General features: G+C 35.8%; 1 protein-coding gene and 1 pseudogene across 8 annotated transcripts in view; one reads left to right on the top strand and one right to left on the bottom strand.

Moving 5' to 3' along the window:
* GALNT13 (polypeptide N-acetylgalactosaminyltransferase 13) overlaps positions 1-19,373 on the top strand; it is a 560,094-nt gene that overhangs the window by 210,421 nt on the left and 330,300 nt on the right. The gene's annotated exons all lie outside the window — the stretch shown is intronic.
* LOC127491789 (L-lactate dehydrogenase B chain-like) lies at positions 6,012-17,738 on the bottom strand (annotated as a pseudogene).

Genomic DNA, 19,373 nt, shown 5'->3' with positions numbered 1-19,373 from the left:
AACCAATATCAAGATGGAGATTGAATCAGTAATAAAGACCCTCACAACAACGAAGAACCCAGGACTGGATGACTTCTCTGCTGAATTCTACAAGACACTTAAAAATGAACTACAATTCTTCTAAAGCTACTCAAAACAATTGAAAGGGAAGGAATCCTCTCAAACTCTTTCTATGAAACCAGCAACACCTTAATTTCTAAACCAGAAAAAAACTACAACAGAGAAAGAGAACTATAGCTCAATATTCTTGATGAACATAGATGCAAAAATCCTCAACCAAACTGTAGATAATTGAACTCAACAACATATAGGAAAAATCATTCACCTGAACCAAATAGAATTTATCCACGGTATGCAGTGATGATTCAACATATGCAAATCGATAAATGTGATACATCATGTTAACATACTAAAGAGGAAAAACCATATGATTTTTTCATTAGTTGCAGAGGAAGCATTTGGCAAAATACAACATTCTTTCTTGATGAAAACCTTAAGCAAATAGGGGAAAGAAGAAATTCCTCAACATAGTCAAGGCAATTTATGACAGACCCACAGCCAGCATCTTACAGAATGGGAAACAGTTGGAAGCATTCCAATAAGATCCAGAGCCAGACAAGGATGTCCATCTCACCATTGTTATTCAATATACTCCTAGAAATTTTAGCCAGAGAGGTTAGGCAGGAAAAAGATATCAAAGGGATTCAAATTGGAAAGGAGGAATTCAAATTAACCATACTTGCAGATGACATGATTCTGTATTTAGGGGATCTAAAACACTCCACTAAGAGACTATTGGAACTTATAAAAGAGTTTAGTAATGTGGCGGGATATAAAATTAACACAAAAAAATCCATAACCTTTGTATACATAGACAATGTTATGGCTGAGAAAGTACTTTTAAGATCAATCCCATTAATAGTAGCTACAGAAAAAAAATTAATTACCTTGGAATATATTTAACCAACAAGGTGAAAGCTCTATGATAATAATTACGAAACATTTATGAAAAAATAGAAAAAGAAATGAAAAAAAATGCTCCATGTTCATGGATTGGAAGAATTAATATCATCAAAATATCCATAGTGCCAAAAAACAGTTTACAGAATCAATATAATCCCAATCAAACACCAAATGAATCCATGAATCTACAGCCAACTTACCTTTGACAAAGGAGCTAAAATCAATCCCTGGGGCAAGGACAGTCTCTTCAACAAATGGTGCTGGGAAAACTGGATCTCCATGTGCTGAAGTATGAAACAAGACCCCTACCTTACACCTTATACAAAAATCAACTTAAAATGGATAAAGGATCTAAATCTACGACCTGATACCATCAGATTACTAGAGGAGAACATTGGGGAAACTCTGCAAAACTTCTTGGAAAAGACCCTGGAAGCAAAGGCAATTAAATAAAAAACTGACAAATGGGATTACATCAAACTGCAAGCTTCTGCACTGCAAAAGAAACATTCAGCCAAGTAAAGAGGGAACTCACAGAATGGAAGAGAATTTTCACAAACTATACAACTGATAAAGGATTAATATCAAGAATCTATATAGCAGGGCAGGTGCCGCAGCATAGCGGCATCCTGTATGGGTGCCAGTTCAAGACCTAGCTGCTCCACTTCCAATCCGGCTCTCTGCTGTGGCCTGGGGAAATAGTAGAAGATGGCTGAGATCGTTGGGCCCCTGCACCCACATGGGAAGACCCAGAGGAAGCTCCTGACTCCTGGCTTTGGATCAGCGCAGCTCCAGCCATTGTGGCCAATTAGAGAGTGAACAAGCAGGTGGAAGACCTCTTTCTCTCTCTCTCTGTCTCTCCTTCTCTCTCTGTGTAACTCTGACTTTCAAATAAATAAATACATCTTTAAAAAAAGTAAAAGAATCTATAAAGAGCTCAAGAAACTCAACAATAATGAAACATACAATCCAGTTAAGAAAAAGCAAAGGACTTGAACAGGCATTTTTTCAAAAGAGGAAATTCAAATGGCAAACAGAGACATGAAAAAAATGCTCAGGATCACAAACCATCAGGGAAATGCAAATCAAAACCACAATGAAGTTTCACTTCATCTCAATTAGAATGGCTCTCATGTAGAAATCAGGAAACAATAAATGCTGGTAAGGATACAAGGAAAAAGGTACCCTAAACCACTATTGGTGGCAAGGTAAACTAGTACAGCCATTGTTGAAGACAGGATGGAGATAAGGATACTTCAGAATGCTGAAAATAGTTCTACCCTATGACCCAGCCATCCCACTTCTGGAAATTTATCCAGAGGAAATGAATTCAGCATGCGGAAGTGTTATCTGTGTGCCTGTGTTTCCCCAGCTCAGCTCCCAGTAGCTCAGATATGGAATCAACCTAGATGTCCATCAAATGGTAACTGGATAAAGAAATTGCATATACACTATGGAATACAACTCAGCTGTAAATAGAATGAAATCTTGTCTTTTGCAACAAAAATGGGTGCAACTGGAAACCATTATACTTAATCAAATAAACCAGTTCCATGAAGAAAAATACCTTGTGTTTTCCCTGATCTGTGGTAACTAATAGAGTACTCAAAAGGTAATCTATAGGAGTGAAATTGACATTTTGAGATTTGGTATTTGGTGATTGTTTATAGCCCATGTCTCTACTACTGAGGAAAGGTTTTTGTGGTTTTTTTTTTTTTTTTTTTTTTTTTTTTTTACCATTTGTTGAGCTCTTTACTTAATGTAGGGTCAATCTTTTGAATTTAAAGTAAACTGCAAATAAATAATTATAAAACTATGAGAGGAGATGGTATAGGAAGGAGGAGGATGAGTGGGAGCGTGGATGGGAGGGAGAAGAAGGTGAGAAGTATCACTGTGTTCCTGAATCTGTATACATGAAATGTATGAAATTTGCATACTTTAAATAGAATTTAAAAAAAGAAAAAACAGATCTTAAGATAAAACTGTAAAGAATTAGGTGGGAGAGGCTATTGTTTATGTTCAGACTAGGAGCATTGTGTTATTTTATATTGGTGACGTCTCTAGGTGATGTAACACTCGCCGTATGCCCTTGATCTTATGATGTGACAAAAAATTTCCTTGATAAAAGCAAGGTTTAGTCAAGAAAAGCTAGGATTTGTTTGACAATAATCTATATAGCTCTGATGAGTTATAAGAAAGTGCATTCACTTTAAGATATACCTTACTGATGGTTGAGCATTGTGTTGATTTTTCTGACAGCGTTTACATTTTAGAATTAGTATATGCCTTTGGCACACTCAATAATTGCTTATTAAATGAATATTGACTTAGCGCTTTCATATTTTGATGGTTGAGTTCCTAAAATATTTGGATACTTAAAGGGAAGACTGTGTATAACTGATATCTGAAATTTTGATGGCATGTTTATATTATTTAGTAGCACATTCAATTTTATTCTTTTATCTATTCAATGAAGATATCTTTTATTATAAAATATTTTTAGTATCCTGGTTCTTTTTATTAGTATTAACTAACAGAAAATGTCCAGAAGCAATGAAAATCTCAAAATTCAATATAAATTAATGATGAACGGTAAGATTTATAGTAACTGTGAGTAAATACAAAGATCAGTAGCTGGTTTCTACAGATGGCCAATAAAATGTTGGAATGCCTGAAACATAAACATAAGGGGTGACAGTAGGAGGCAGGTAGTGATTAGATATTTGATTGCTGAGGTTAGCTGTTAGTTTGGATAGAACATTGTACATTTTTTTTCTTCTAGTGAAAATCTTCTACATGGAAATATAATTGTTAAAATGCTTTGTTTCACATTCTCCTGCCTGCTACAACATATTTATATCAGTATTGATGTCCTGAAGTTTTAGCTATGGCTTCTGAAAAAATATCTGATTAAGAAATAAAGTAATAGGTCATAGGAAATCTAGGCTTATTACTTGACATTAAAATTGAAGGTTTATATAATTTCAGTTTTCTAAATTTACTGACAAAATATATAAGCTTCTTATAGATACCTCTGATCATTCTGAAATGCAAAACTTACTTTACTTGCATCATGATATTTTAAGCATTATAAACCAATAATATTTAACACTTTTTCAAGTCATATATTCTAATTAACATAAAAATAAAATAATCAAATTTACCTTCATAACTCTATTCCATGTTCTATACTGTCCTAAATTATCCTATTTAGTTTATGTATATCCCCAAGTTTTGCTCACCAACCTCACCGAAGTACACACATTTATACTACAGCTTACAATAGTATGTTCCATGAAGCATGGCAATATGAATATCAGGAAAAAGAGCAAAGCATGTCTACCATTTGAACTTTATCCATATTTTGGCCATCTAATATTGTCTTCTTTCTAATACTTTGCCATTGAGACTCATGAATGAGAAGGTTCGGAAGGTGATTACCATATAGAAGTGGCACCTGTAAACCAACAATACCAGTTGACAGTGCAATGTCTTGAGGAAGGAAATGCATGTCATCATCTTTATACTTTCAGTGATTTTCAAACTGTGCTGTGTATGCCCCAAGAATGCGTAAGATGCTTCACTGAAGTGGAAAATATTTTTTTGAATCCTCATTTTTTTGCCCTACTTAAAATTTCTATCTTTGGTTTAGAGTAATATATGTGTTAATTATTAATAAGTAAACATAATTTGTTACAGATTTATATGTATATTTTATAATTGATTGAAGAATATTACTAAAAAATGTTGGAGACTTTTAGGAAAATATATTACATAGTAAAGTAGTATGCAATTCGTGGAAAATGTCGGTTTACATTGTAATTATAGTGATTTAACTATAGATTGTGTCTTTTAAATGAGGAATCCATTACATCTCCCTCAACCCTTGCAAAACCCTTTTAATAGCAGGAAACTGCACACTTCAAGAAAGTAGCTGAGGCAAGTACAATGCTATGACTTTCTGCAAGGCAGTCAGTAGAATTCAGACATAAATGGGTGGCTGTACATTGGGCTTGGTAATCAGAGGATAAATCATTTATATTCTAAGACCTTCAGTGGGTAGGACTGAGCGGGTAATTTTCTGAATTATATATTCTTTATATAAATAACATAGTTCTATGTATAGGGCTACCTGATTGAGACTAGCCTTTGATTTGGGGACAGAGCTACCCTGTGACTTCTCTACAAGAAGGGACGAAGGGAATAAGTGATCTGACCATATTCCTGTTGGTTCCTCCTATTGGCCAAACCCAGTGTAAAGCTAGAGAAGAAACTTGGATGTAGGCCATACGAGTTAGTCTCCTGGGGTATACTTTGGGAAAGAAAAGTGTGTGCAAGTGTGTTTAGGGGAGCAGATGGAAAATTTACAATGTTCTACTCCTTTAAGCTTCTTAGCATCTGTTCTTTTCTAGATGAAAAATAAGTGTCCAGTATAAAAGGGAGTCATGAATCCCATCAGCTATCATATTCTGTGAATTGATATCAGTTTAGTCATATTTTCAAACAGAATCTAGGATGTTAGCAAACGTGAGTGTTCTTCCTATAAGGTAACTAGAAAAAATTAGGGGAGGCTGCCTTTTTAAAACTAACCTATTCTAATAGCTGGTTATAGTTCAAAAATGGCTCATATTGTGAGTATAAATTAAGCATGGGCTTTGATTCTATTAGTCTACATTCCCACACTATGGAAGATAAAAACAAACTAATTTATGTGCATGGATGAAGGCTACAGACCCATTGTTAATTGCATTGTAATTTAATTTTTTTTTGCAACCTAGAATTTCCTGGTCCAGGGTCTTTCTGATTTTTTTTTCTGGATATCACTCAGGGAATGTTAACTTTTCTTGAGCTCAACTACGTCATGCTTCTGCTTTTAGCCAATTAGTCTCCAACCAATGAGAATACACGGAAGAGTCAGAAAAACTTCATTATTAATACTGTACATCCAATTCACTGCTGTAGACACTGGATAAACACTGTACAGATTTTCAACATGAATTTATTGAGATTAGCTACAGTTAATCCAGTATATTGGTTGATAAGTCCTTTTAGAATGATGGCTTCCTAAGCATTTCAACCACCATGTTATGTACTTCCTTCCAATAATCATTATCATTTTCTGGATTCAATTTGTGGAGAGAAGCATCTGCCATGCTCACTTGATTTTAGACAGCCACAGAAGTTACCATGTTCTTCCAGCATCTAGCCTTGGCAGCTTCTGGGATGGATGTCAGGTTCTTGATCCGTAAGATAGAAACATCCAGAAGAATCCAGAATACACCCACTTCCAATCATATGACATGTGGGTAATCAACCTAGTTTCAAGATAACATTTGTAATAATGTATACTGGGCTTGAATCCACAATTATGATACAATCAAAACTGCATTTGATTATCTGAGGCTATTTGGGTTTAAGACATTAACATTTAAGAAAATTAACATTTTCCTGCACCAGATTGAAGCATCCCTTTCTCCTTCCCCCACTGTTCTGAATGACTCCTATACTTACCACCACAATTTTAAAAATGTTGGTCATAGAGTAATATTAATATGCCACAGTTTTAATTCTCTTAAGAGATGAGCTCCAATGCTGCATATCCATCATTTCTCCTTTGAGCAAGACGACATCTACAAGGGCAAGCTCATCAGGCAGATTTTCCCAGAAAATTCTGATAGCAGATACCATACCAACTTGTCCAACACCTACTACAGTAACTTTTTTGATTGCCTATTCTGCTGCAGTCAGCACAAAGAATTTTCCAAATGGTTGTCACTGTACACAGAAGTCTGTTGAGAACATTGCAATAGTTATGTAAACAGGAATTCTTAATTAACATAAAATACAGGTCCTATAGTCCCCACTTACGTAGCTAATCTGAGCTCTTGGATGATAATTATAAATTCTTTTTGTCACACACTTTCAAATTGTCCTCTAATCTCTGCCAGTAGCCGGTGTATATTTTATGTTCTTCTTGGTGGTATGATCCCATTATTTAAGCCTTTGATTGGCCCTACCTTTACCAGTGTGCTCTATAATTCTGTTACTCAACCTGTTGGATAAACAGAGTACTCCAGAGAAACCTCTGGATTCCAGAAATAATTTTTTTCTTTTAAAGTTTTATTTATTTATCTGAAAGAGTTACAAAGAGAGAGGGAGAGACAGAGCTCTTCCATCTATTGGCTCATTCCTGAGATGGTTGCAACTGCCTAGGGCTGGGCCTGGCCAAAGCCAGGAGCCATGTGCATCTTCCAGGTCTCCCACATGGGTAATAGGGGCCCAGGACTTAGACCATCTTCTGCTGCTTTTCCCATGCCATCAGCATGGAATTGGATCAAAAGTGGAGCAGCCAGGACACGAACCTGCACCCATATGGGATACCGGCACAATGCCAGCCCCAGAAATAGTTTTGTTTAGCCCTATATAAGGCAATAATATAATTTCCTATTGGAAAATAACATCAATCAACTCACCCAATATTGTGAATGAGTTTGATAGTTTGAGGATCTCATAGTGGCCAGAGGGAAGATTCAATTTCCAATTTAACTGTCACTATTGTATTATCTTGTGGAAACATTTTTCCCCCTTGAAACAAGTGTGCTTCTCATCATAAAGTCCAGAATGACAGAGACTGAAAGCAAATAGTTCTTAGTGAACTACTTGGTGAAAGAGACATTTCTCACTCCCTTGTTTTGCTCCTGGACCTACATATTCTATATATAGAAGAGTTAACACCATACATCAGGTATTAGTTTAAGATATATAAAATCCTGTGAAGCCCACTACACAAGTTTTTGTTTCAAAACTGGAGCTATAACAAATATTTTCAGATTATTTCCATCTATCATGTCAGCTTCTTCCATAAGTGGGGGCATGAGATTAGTAGATTTTTGCGTGAGCCCTATCATGTTTGTTTTTCTGCAAGTTATTTCCCCTGGAGTGAGGCTAGTTTGTTATTACACAAGACCAGTGAGGATTTTGCAAGTCTGAAAATTCTGTTTCTGACAGAATTGTAACCAGAGAAAGCAAATTCCAGAATCTGGATCTCCCTGTGAGAAGACGTTTTCCCCTACAGTGATCAAAGGGGTCCAATTGAATCAGCCCGCCAGATGGTCAAGAATGGTTCCCTGTGAATTGCTATGTGTTGTTTCGAATTTTGGCAAGTTGATAGGCCATAACCATAACAACCACGGTGAAAAGTTCATGTTGACTGCCTCATGCATCACCTTTATCTGAGTTGTCCTGGCCTCTCCATCCCTCTCCCACTGAACAAGGGCTGAGTTAACTGAGAGAGAAAAGATTAAAAGCTATAGGAAGTATAATTTTGTCTGATTATTGAGAGGCACACTTGTAGTGGTAGACCTCTTTGGAAGATTAAATGAGGCGTGGATATCCATCCTATGTGCCTGTTTCAAAAAGAACTCTCAAACGTTCCTCTTATTCAGTATTGTTCTGTGGAACACCTTCACCAGCTGTCCATCCTGGTAGTGACTGCTCATTGATCAGGTCAGATTCTTACTGCAAGCCATCTCTAATTTTCAGTGTTCACTGAAATTTCTCTTCTGAATTTCTGCCTGGCAAGAGGATTTCTTTTCAGGCACTGCCTTTCAGGACTGTCACTGAAGAGAGTTGTAAATAAGCAACTTCTAGCAGATGCTGTCTTTCTGATTTACTTTAGGTTTGCAATTTTTGCTCCTTCATTAGCCAGTGATAGGCTCTTCCTATGAAATAATAGTGTGGATAAGGGCCAGTGCCGCAGCTCGATAGGCTAATCCTCCACCTAGCGGAACTGGCACACCGGGTTCTAGTCCCAGTCGGGGCGCCGGATTCTGTCGTGGTTGCCCCTCTTCCAGGCCAGCTCTCTGCTATGGCCCCGGAAGGCAGTGGAGGATGGCCCAAGTGCTTGCCCTGCACCCCATGGGAGACCAGGAGAAGCACCTGGCTCCTGCCATCGAATCAGCGCGGTGCGCCGGCCGTGGCGGCCATTGGATGGTGAACCAACGGCAAAAGGAAGACCTTTCTCTATGTCTCTCTCTCTCACTATCCACTCTGCCTGTCCAAAAAAAAAAAAAAAAAAAAAAAAAAAATAGTGTGGATAAAAGATATCCGCAACCTTGCCAAGAGGTTCGAGATACAAATAAATACCTCACCCTTATTTACCTCCTGTCCATTAATTCATTGCAGTGCTTTAACAACCAGGAGTCAAAGGGCAAAGGATCCTGGTTCATGTAGACGTAGAGATCAGGTGCCAGAACCTAGCACACAGAACAGGCTGACACAGTGCCAAGTCACATTGGATAGCTAAACCAAAGACCTTCAATACAAGTGCCATTGACAGTCTCACAGTCCTGCAGCAGATTTGGTTTTATAACATCAGATTCTTTGGGATGGTTGTTACGATCTGCTCTGTGCTCGCACTCCATTTAACTGCAGACTTTATGAAGCCTTTTATTTTTTAAATTCAGGCATGAACTCCTACTGACTAATAATTCTACTTGTCTCATCTTTTGTGTGACAACTATTAATAAATTTAGAGAATTATTAGATATTTCATATAACTTCATAACAAATAAAATGATGTGTTCAAAATTAAATTTAGGTTATGGAGCCACTTCTATAACTAGAATTTTAATCAGTGAATGTGCTATTTTCCTCTTGGCAAAGTGGGTGTATTTTTGCAAACTTGGTGAATCCTGTCTATGATACATTGAATACTGAGAGCTTATCATGTCTACCTTAGGAATAATTCATTGTGAATGTTGGATTATGTAAAGGGCTTGTTTAGGATGCCCACTGTTCCCCTTGAGATGTCCTTTTCCAAAGGGCTTCTCAGACCTTACTGCAGCCAAAATTAGTGCTTTTGTTTCCAGAGAATTTTTGTATTTTTTAAGTTTTTTTTTTTTTTCCTTTTTTGGCAGTGTGGATAGAAGTGGAGAAGATGAGGAGATTTTCTATTTAAAACTAAAACTAATGGTCCCACTAGTATAATTGCAACAATGAAGTCTTTTAAAATACATATTCTTAATGGATTAATTTCATATTTTAGCAGTATTGAACACTTTCAAATGTGGCCCAGTTTTTTTTCCCCCCAGGGAAAATTTCTAACTGTAAAATCTGCCAAATCTGCCAAATCTGCCAATTAGTCTCTTTATTGTACATAAGCACAGTGCAGCCTTAATGGATATGTAGAAACATTGTTTTATAAGGATGATTGTGAAAGAAAGATAAAATAGTTTTATGCTAATATATGACCTTACTTTTCCTAAAAAGGACATAGTGGCTTTAAACTTTTCCTTATTGACTTAGTAAATGTTTTCTCTTATCTCTAAATTGAAATGTTTTTCCTGTGAGGAAGTTTTCTTTGATAGCAAACTGTAATTTGTTGTGGATACTCTTCTCTACCTGTGTGGAAACTTGAGTGCATTAAGAAGGTTTTGTTCCTTCAGGAACTGCACCAGACTCCAATACCTTCTTTTTAATACCCTGGAATCTACTGACTTCACTTTGTACCTGTCATTGTAAAAGCTGTCTTATATGCATATTCATGAAGTAAGATTTTTGGTTAATATGTAGCTAATATTACCCTACTGGGTAATGTTGACATGATTTAGAAAATACAGATGGCTCAAAAGAAATAATGTAAAATATACTCCTGCTAGCCTTAATTTATGGCATATGCACATATATATACATACATGTATTTATCTCTACATATTTATTTCATCTATATATACATATATTTGTATATGTATATTTCATCTATATATATCTTTTTTACAAAGATAGTCTTATTCAATAACAGTACTTTATGATCTTTTTTTAACTTAAAATACCATGACACCTTCTACATCATTAAACAATCCTATATGGCAAAATTTTTATTGAATAATTTTCTTATATGGATATTTTACAATGAATGTAGCATTTACTGTATATAAATATATATGTGGAGGGGACAGTATCTACATTCACATTGTATGCATGTACAAACATGTATAACTAAAATACTTTATATATATATGTACATTTTGGGGTAGATCTCTTTCTTACTTTAGAATATATTTTGTTAAGGAATTCCCGAGTTATTACTCATAAGCTATTTTTCCTTTTCATGTATAGAATATTACAGGAAACTGATATGGGCATCTGTTTTAGCATGAATGGGCATCTATTTTAGTACATATGGGCGTTGGTATATAACATTCCATCTAATCAATACTGTGAGATTGTTTAAAAAAGCTTTAAGGAGAAATCATGAACAATAAAGGTAGACTAAGTGGTTGATGATTGTGTGGTTAAGAGGTGACAATATTGCAACAATCATAATATGTGTTGAGGTGATATAAAGAATCATTTGTTGTAGTTATAAAAACCATTGTTTTCATTAAAAGTTACTATTGAAACAAATTAATCAACTATTCCCTTTTTTTACATGGTGATTTCTTTAACACCCTTTATTTAAATGGTTATTTCTATAACTATCTGTGTATTCAGTAAATGCTCCATAATTGTGTCATATCTACAAAAAACTGTAATCACTAAAATTATGCTATAGAGAAACATTTATGCTAAGATCTTACTTTTGGTCTGACTAAACCCCATTAAGGCCATGGAATCCAGATATTGTGTGAAACTATGTGTAAAAATGTTTTTGAGATGTTGTTAGTGTATATAAATTCATTTATGATCTATATACTTATATTAATCTCAACCCAAATATTAAATACTAGTGAAAGCAAAATATTTAAAATATTGTCTTTATTTTTTAACCACCATAACAGATGGTGTTCTGTATCGCTTAGATGGGAAAACTCACTTTGAGAACTTCAGTTTGTTCAATTTCTTTTTATTTATACAATTATTTATATAATTATTTGAAAGGCAGAGTGACAGAGAGAGAAGAAGAGAAACAGAGATTTTTTTTTTCATCCACTCATTTATTCCCCAAAAGCACCAATCAGCTTGTGCTGAGCCAGGCCAAAGCTATGAGCCAGGAACTCCATCTGGGTATTCCACGTGAATGGCATGAACCCAAGTACTTGGGCCATCATCTGCTTATTACCAGGTGCATTAGCAGGAAGCTGCATCAGAAGCACAGAGTAGCCAGCACTGAGTCAGGCACTCCAAAATGAGATATGGGACTCCTGAGTGTCAGTTTAACATGCCACCCCCAGGACCCCTACTAAATTTTAATTGCTACCATATTTGATAGTACAGCCAGAATATCTCAATATTTCCTTCCACCTTTTTACAGATTTACAGAGAGGCAGAGGCAGAGAGAGAGAGAGGTCTGCCATCCGCTGGTTCACTGCCCAGATGGCTGCAATGGCTGGAGCTGTGCCGATCTGAAGCCAGGAGCCAGGAGCCAGGAGCCATGAGCCACTTCTGGGTCTCCCTCATGGGTGCAGGGGTCCAAAGAAATGGGCCATCTTCTCCTGCTTTCCCAGGCCATTGCAGAGAGCTGGATCAGAAGTAGAGCAGCCGGGATGCCCAATATGGGATGTTGGCACTCAGGTAGAGGCTTTGCCTGCTATACCTCAGCACTGGCCTCTCCTACTTTTTAAAAAAAAATTTATCCACTATTGAATCATCAGTGCCAGGAACTGTGCTGAATCAAAGTTGAGACAGACTGTGTTGGCAAGGGTCAAAGACAATAAGGGGAATGCACAAACAGCATTAACAGAAATAACACTGACAGGTATAACATCTAAAATGCCAATGGTGTAGCAAAATACAGTGGCTGTTTTGTTTTACTTTTTCATTTAAGTTATGTAAAAGCAACCCTGATGAAGAAGTGGCTCTCCTGTAACAGAGAATTAAGATACCCAGGGTACTGTCAGCATGGCTGTGGATGCTGCTGTGGCTTGGGAGAATACATGGAGATTTACAACAAAGGTTTCATGAGCCAGACCTGAGATTGACACATATCATTTTTATCCACAGTTCAAGACCATACTAAATGACTTGGAGGGCTAGGAAATGTTATATAGCTATGTATCCAGGAGGAAGAGAAAATAGGTTGGTTTAATAGTTAGACTGCCTGCCATGACACATAAATATGTGGTTGTATTGCAGTGCTATAAAGGATATACTGGGATAAAGTAAAAGAGCTATAAAATCATAGAGATGGAGAATTATTGCCTTAATATGAAGTCTTTAGAGGTAAACAGGGCTTTCTTGGGTGATCATAGATGGAAGGAATTTCCTAGCAAATGGAATAGAATACTGAAAGTCAAAGAGGTTAGGGAAAAGTAATCAAAATACAACATAGTATTCTGTGATTTCTCCATTAAATTTCAACCACCTTTTCAGAGTACATTATTATTCACATTTGGAAAGATGTATACATATGGAAGAATATTAATAACATATTCATAGTGGAGAATGAAAACAAAATCAATGTTCAACAGAAAATTATTTGTTAAATATGTCATAGTACATCTAAGTTTTGGCATATTGTTCAGCCATTGTATAGGAGTTGAGAATTCACGTACTTATGGGAAAGATTTCCAAATCTACTTTTTAAATGATTAAGAGCTGAGTATACACCAGGATGTTCAGTAAAATGATAAAGTTTAGCATGTGTTAATGATACCATTTTAAACACGTAAGTATCTTTATGTGTAGCTTATTGTTGACTATTCATTCAAACAGTAGTTTCATTGATTTTTTTTTAGTGCTATGCTCTCTAAATTCCTTCTTTTGTTCTTTCAAAGAAGCATTCAGTGTTAGTATTTATCATCAAAAGATTATTTTTTTTTAATTTAACGGTAAATGAAGAATAAGATTGTGGATCATTGTTCTCTTGGTTTTGTGGGTGATCTCTCACTTACTTAGCCAGCTGATGGAAAGGCTGCCTTATTGATTATCTAATAGGTGACAACTTTGGGGGAAACAGTCGCTAATGTCTGCTGGACTTGGTTCAGTCACCGCTTGCTAGTTACAATTATCATGTTGAATAAAAATCCAGTTACTGAAATGTAATAGCCTTAAATGAAGATACTGCATATGGACATCTTAAAAACATGAATAAAAAGCTTATTCTCAGATGTGTCAAATTTATGAATTTTGTATACAGTTCCTTTTTCATGGAATGGTTACTGAATTGCTACTCATTTATACATTAAACAGAATAAATGTGGTTGTTGAATTTTTCAGTGCAAAATGAATTTTCTACTGTTTAAAACTTTGTTGATCTGAATTGAAAAAAGCAACAATGGATTAGCAGGGGAGAAGGCACTCACATTCATTATTGTTCTAGTACATGGGCAGCAAAGAATGAAACTCAAGAAAGGTTGGAAAACTCATAGGAAATGATGCTTATATACCCTCTTCATAAGGGAGAAAAAAGTGAGACCTGTAGGCACTTTTAGAGGATAAATAAATGATTTTGAGGGAAGACAAATGGGCCTGAAGTACAAACACTAGCTTGGTACAAGTCACTTGTACTGTGGTTATTTGGTTAACCTCATTTTTTATTCATGTAAATTAATCTCTGGAGAATTAAAGGTAGATAAGGGGGCCCTGTGCTTTGGTAGGGAAAGAGGGGCAAAATATATAGGGGAGAGGTCAAAATACTTTTTTTTCTTTTTTAGTTGAAATAATTCACACCAAAGTATTACTTTTGGAGTGTTATTTTATGAGCCCCAAGAAATTTGTAGGTGATGCCTAACGTTGATATTTAAAGGTCATTATCATTTATAAGAGGAATGGGCCAAAGCAAGTGAATTGAGATACTCTTTGACATGCAAAGGAGTTCTATCTTTATAATCCATCATAAGGTGAAAGTATGTTGAAAATACATTTGATAGCGTCTAACATGCTGAAAGCTGTAGCTTAGTAACACAGCACACTGTGGTATGGGCTGTTTTTCCTTTTGATTGTGTGGCTGCCTGGGAGATGCACATTGCAGCTACTGCTCAGCATCATGAGGGGTATTGAGTCACATATGATTGCTAGTTCCAGATAGTTCAAAATGCAAAATGTAAAGTATGGTTTCAACGGAATATGTATCACTTTTGCACCAGCATAAAGTCAAAAAGGCATGTCAAACAATCATATGTCTGCTTGGATTTCCTTTTTTTTTTTTTTTTTTTTTAATGAATTACCCTTGATAAACTCAAGCCCATGAGCATGGCCCAGCGAGTTCTGAGTGAAGGATAAAGAGGTTTTGATAGTAGAGGGTTGGTGTCAGCCATTAGTGTCATTTCCTGACTCCACTAAAAAATACATTCTCAATTGAGAACACAAAGAGCCTAATTTTAAGTAAACTGTTTACTGGTAATAACATGAATATTTAAAGATGAGACTGACTAAAAGTCAAGGTATCTAATTTATTATGATTGTCAAATTGGAATGAATCAAATTCAAAGAAGAGCTGCAATGTCAATGAGAAGAAATATTTTAAAGGCAAAAATTCAGAAGTCAACAATTTATTAAATCTGAGGATGAGAATACAATTTGAAAGAAATTTTTGGAAAGCATCACACAGAATAAAATTTAGATATTGTTTCAATGTTATGCTCTTACCAATATGCATTATATATTACCATGTTCCTTAACAGAATAAATCATTACTTAAAAGTTAGCTTATTTTTATCACTTCAAGCTTTTTTTTTATATATTGACTGGCCTGTTTTCTTTTTTTTCAAATAGGCAGTGTTCCTTGTTAATGGGGTAATTCTGCCAATAATAAAATGTTCATAATGTCATGTACATTAACAAATAATGTAATTCATGTGTAATGTTCTTTTTGGTAGATTAATTGTTTTGTTTATATTTTGGTAGTCCTCTTTTTTAAACACTTTTGTAAACTAAAGGAAAATGGGAGAGAAACAGTGGACATGGGAGAGGGAAGAGAGGAGAGCAAGAGGGAGGGGGAAGAGAGGTAGACTCAATCATCCATCCTCTAGTTCACTCCCCAAATGGCTGTTTTTTGGCTGTTGCTGTTCCACTCTGTACCCTGGAGCCTGGAAATCCATCCAGGTCTCCCATATAGGTTGCAGGGGCCCATATAGTTGAGTCACCCTCTGCTAGAATCTTGGATTCAACACTGGAATGGATATATGAAACTTAGAAAAATAACACTTGTCTCCCAGTACATTTCCTATATGTTTCCTAATCACCGTGCTACTATTTCCTAGTCACTGTGCAACCATTTTTTGCCCCTAACCTAAGACCTTTTGTCATATTTACACAATTATCCTTGTTGCTGTAAAACCATATGTAAGCTTTTTGACCTAACAGCTTCTCTAGGTCTTCATTTCTCTTTTAAAAACTCTCATGTACACCTAATAAGTAAAAGTTGTTTATGTGACTTATGTCAGTTTAATTTGTACATTATCTAGAGAACCAAAGCAGATAAAAAGAGGTTTTCTTACCTTTCCAAGGGCATTGTAAAAAACAATGAATTGGGAATTGTTTTTTTCACTTGTGAAAGTCATTTAAATATATCAGTTCAAAATTTTACTAGTCTTTAATGTTTAACTTAGAAAAATAATCATTTTGATAGCAGTAAGGTTACAATTAAAAATACATCATTAAACATCTAAATTGTGTATTTATGGCCAACAGAAATATTATATAACCTAATATTTTTATATCATATTTCTAAGGACTACCAAAATGAACATGGAAATTCATTTTTCTGGAATCAATTTTTTTCTTAAATTGTACAAATGAAATTTGCAAACTATCCATAACAAAGTTAACATCTAGAGTATAAAAGCTTAAACAAGTCAACAGCAAAACAAACTAAAAAACCACCCATATGCGGCCGGCTGCCTTTGTGGCATGAGTGTAAAGCCTCTGCCTGCAGAACCGGTATCCTAGATAGGCATGGTTTTGTGTCCTGGTTGTTCCACTTCCAATCCAGCTCCCTGCTGACAGTGCGGGAAGGACAGTGAAGGATAGCATAAGTGCTTTGGGCCCTGCAACCCATGTAGGAGACCTGAAAGACGCTTCTTGCCTCTGGCTTTGGTCTGGTCCAACTCTAGCTATTGAGGCCATCTGGGGAGTGAACTAGTGGATGGAGATATTCTCTCTTTCTAACTCTGATTTTCAAATAAATAAATACATTTTTTAAAGAAAAACAAATAATTCGATTAAATTAGGTGAATGATCTGAATGTCAAAATAAGACATATTATTGTGCATGAATTTCAAGGATTTTTTTTCACCAAAATAAACTTTTTAATTCTATTTCCATAAACTTTTGAAATTCCTTTATACAAATGGCAAACGAGGATTTGAAAAAATGTATTACTAATTTTCAAGGAAATGCAAAACAAAGACACTGTAAAATTACCTCAACCTAGTTAGAGTGGCTATAATGCAAAAAAATGACAAAGACAACAAATGCTGGCACAGATGTGGAGAAAAGGAAACAGTTATATACTGTTGTTGCAAATGTAAACTACTACAGCCATTATGGAGCAGAATAGGGAGGTTTCTCAAAAAACTGAAAATAAAACTGCCATACGATATAACTCTTTATGATTAAAGGAAATGAAATCAGCAAAATCATGTAAATCCTTGCACTTCCATGTTTACTGTGGTACTAGTAACAATTGTCAAGATGTAGGATCAGCCAAGGTTCCATCTATGGATAAGTGGATAAGTAAAATGTAGTACTGAATGCAGAGCCAGGGTGGCAGCTGAGTAAAGAGGTCCAGGGCCTACCTGGTATCCAGAGATACCAGTGTGAACAGATTGTAAAAACACCAAGTCACCTTCATCAGAGCTACAGAAGCCAGATGAAAGACCCAAGTGCCTCATCTTGTTATAAGAAAAGTACCACTGAAGAAAGCAAGAAGGAAAAAATGGTCTACCTCACCCTCTCCCCAGGTCCAAGGAGCACAATTTGGGGACACCCTCCCACTGGGGATAGGGAGTGCAAACTCAATCTTAGTGCTGGGCCCATTGTGGAAATTTACAGCTCACTAGCCCCTACCCTTGTCCTCTTAACTGTGGTATGAATATTTAGAGCTTCCACAGCTTGGTGGCCTAATTCTCCCTTCTCCTTATACTGGCAAGAAGTGGGAGAGGCAGCTTAAAGCTATGCTTTGGAGCTCAAAGCTGTGTGTACTTGGTTAAGGTCCAGAACCTGATAAAGCCTCATAGGATTGTGTTTGAATTCATTAACAGAATGATAAAAACAGGAAATGAGAAGGTTCTAATGAACACTAACCTCAGGCCAGTGCCTGTAGAGCGTTGGACCTGCTTCAGTGCCCAGTGAGGTTCCGTTATCCTTGTTGTGTGATCTTATATTCTAATCAGCATTACCAGTGTCTAAGAGGTTTAGTATTGAGCAATGAATTCATCTTAGCACACACACCATAACCCATTTCAGCAGCCCAACAGAGCAGTTAGGATTTGGGGGGGGGGGCAGCCACACATGGAACCAGATTACTATCATTAATATTTCAGTGCACAGATGATATCACAACCATCAGGCACCAAGAACTTCCGGGGAACCATGACATTACCTAAAAAGCAAAGTAATGTGCCAGAAACCAACTGTCTAGGGATTGAAATTTCCACATGTTTGGATGAAGATTTTCAAAGCACTATTTCAAGAAATCAAAATAAATTCAATAGATACATAGAAATGACTCAATATTTTAAATTTGAAAAGATTAGATTTGAAAGAGAGATAGAAATAATTAAACAAAACCAAGCAGAAAACCTGTTGAAAACCACACTGAGTGAAATTAAAACTACAATAGAATACCTAGATTTAGTTCTAGTTTGGCCGCATGCTGGCATTTGAGGAGTAAACTAGCAGATAGAACCCCCTGTGTATCTCTGCCTCGCTTCTACTTTATCAAATAAATAAGAATTTTAAAAAGGAAAATAAAATCCTAGAAATGAAAGGTACCTTAATACTACTATTTCATCAAAAGCATAAATTCATCCAAAGTCAATTCCATCAATTCTGTTTACTGATTTGATTGCTAACTCCTAAGATAAATTACTTTAATAATCTTATTTCTTTAATAGACAACTGATTTCTCATATAGTTATCATCATTTCTATTTTTGTTTATTAAAGTGATTTATAACTTTTGTAAACTTGCTTTCTATGGCAAAATTCTTAATTATTTTGAATTTGGATGAGTATATGTTTCCTATTTAAAATTTTCTCAGTTCTTAATGTTTTTCTATACATGAGAGAGTTTCAAAGTTAATCAATTCCTGGTACCCATATCTAAAGGCCCTTAGAGGTACATATTATATTTTAGTTTGATTCATACCTATCAAAGGCAAGCTAACATTTCATAGAGAATAGTCAACTGGGTGGCCGATTGTGTATTTTTACCAGTAATACCATTTTTGATGTCTTACAACTGTGAAAGTCAACTCAGCAGATGTTTGCTAATTGTGTTCTATCCTGGGGCCCATGCTGTGATTT

This window comes from Oryctolagus cuniculus, chromosome 3 (assembly GCF_051225735.1).
Source record: "Oryctolagus cuniculus isolate XC-2025 breed Fujian yellow rabbit chromosome 3, ASM5122573v1, whole genome shotgun sequence".
NCBI lineage: Eukaryota > Metazoa > Chordata > Mammalia > Lagomorpha > Leporidae > Oryctolagus > Oryctolagus cuniculus.
The sequence above is the reverse complement of the archived record's forward strand: the minus strand, read 5'-3'. Positions and strand labels throughout refer to the sequence as shown.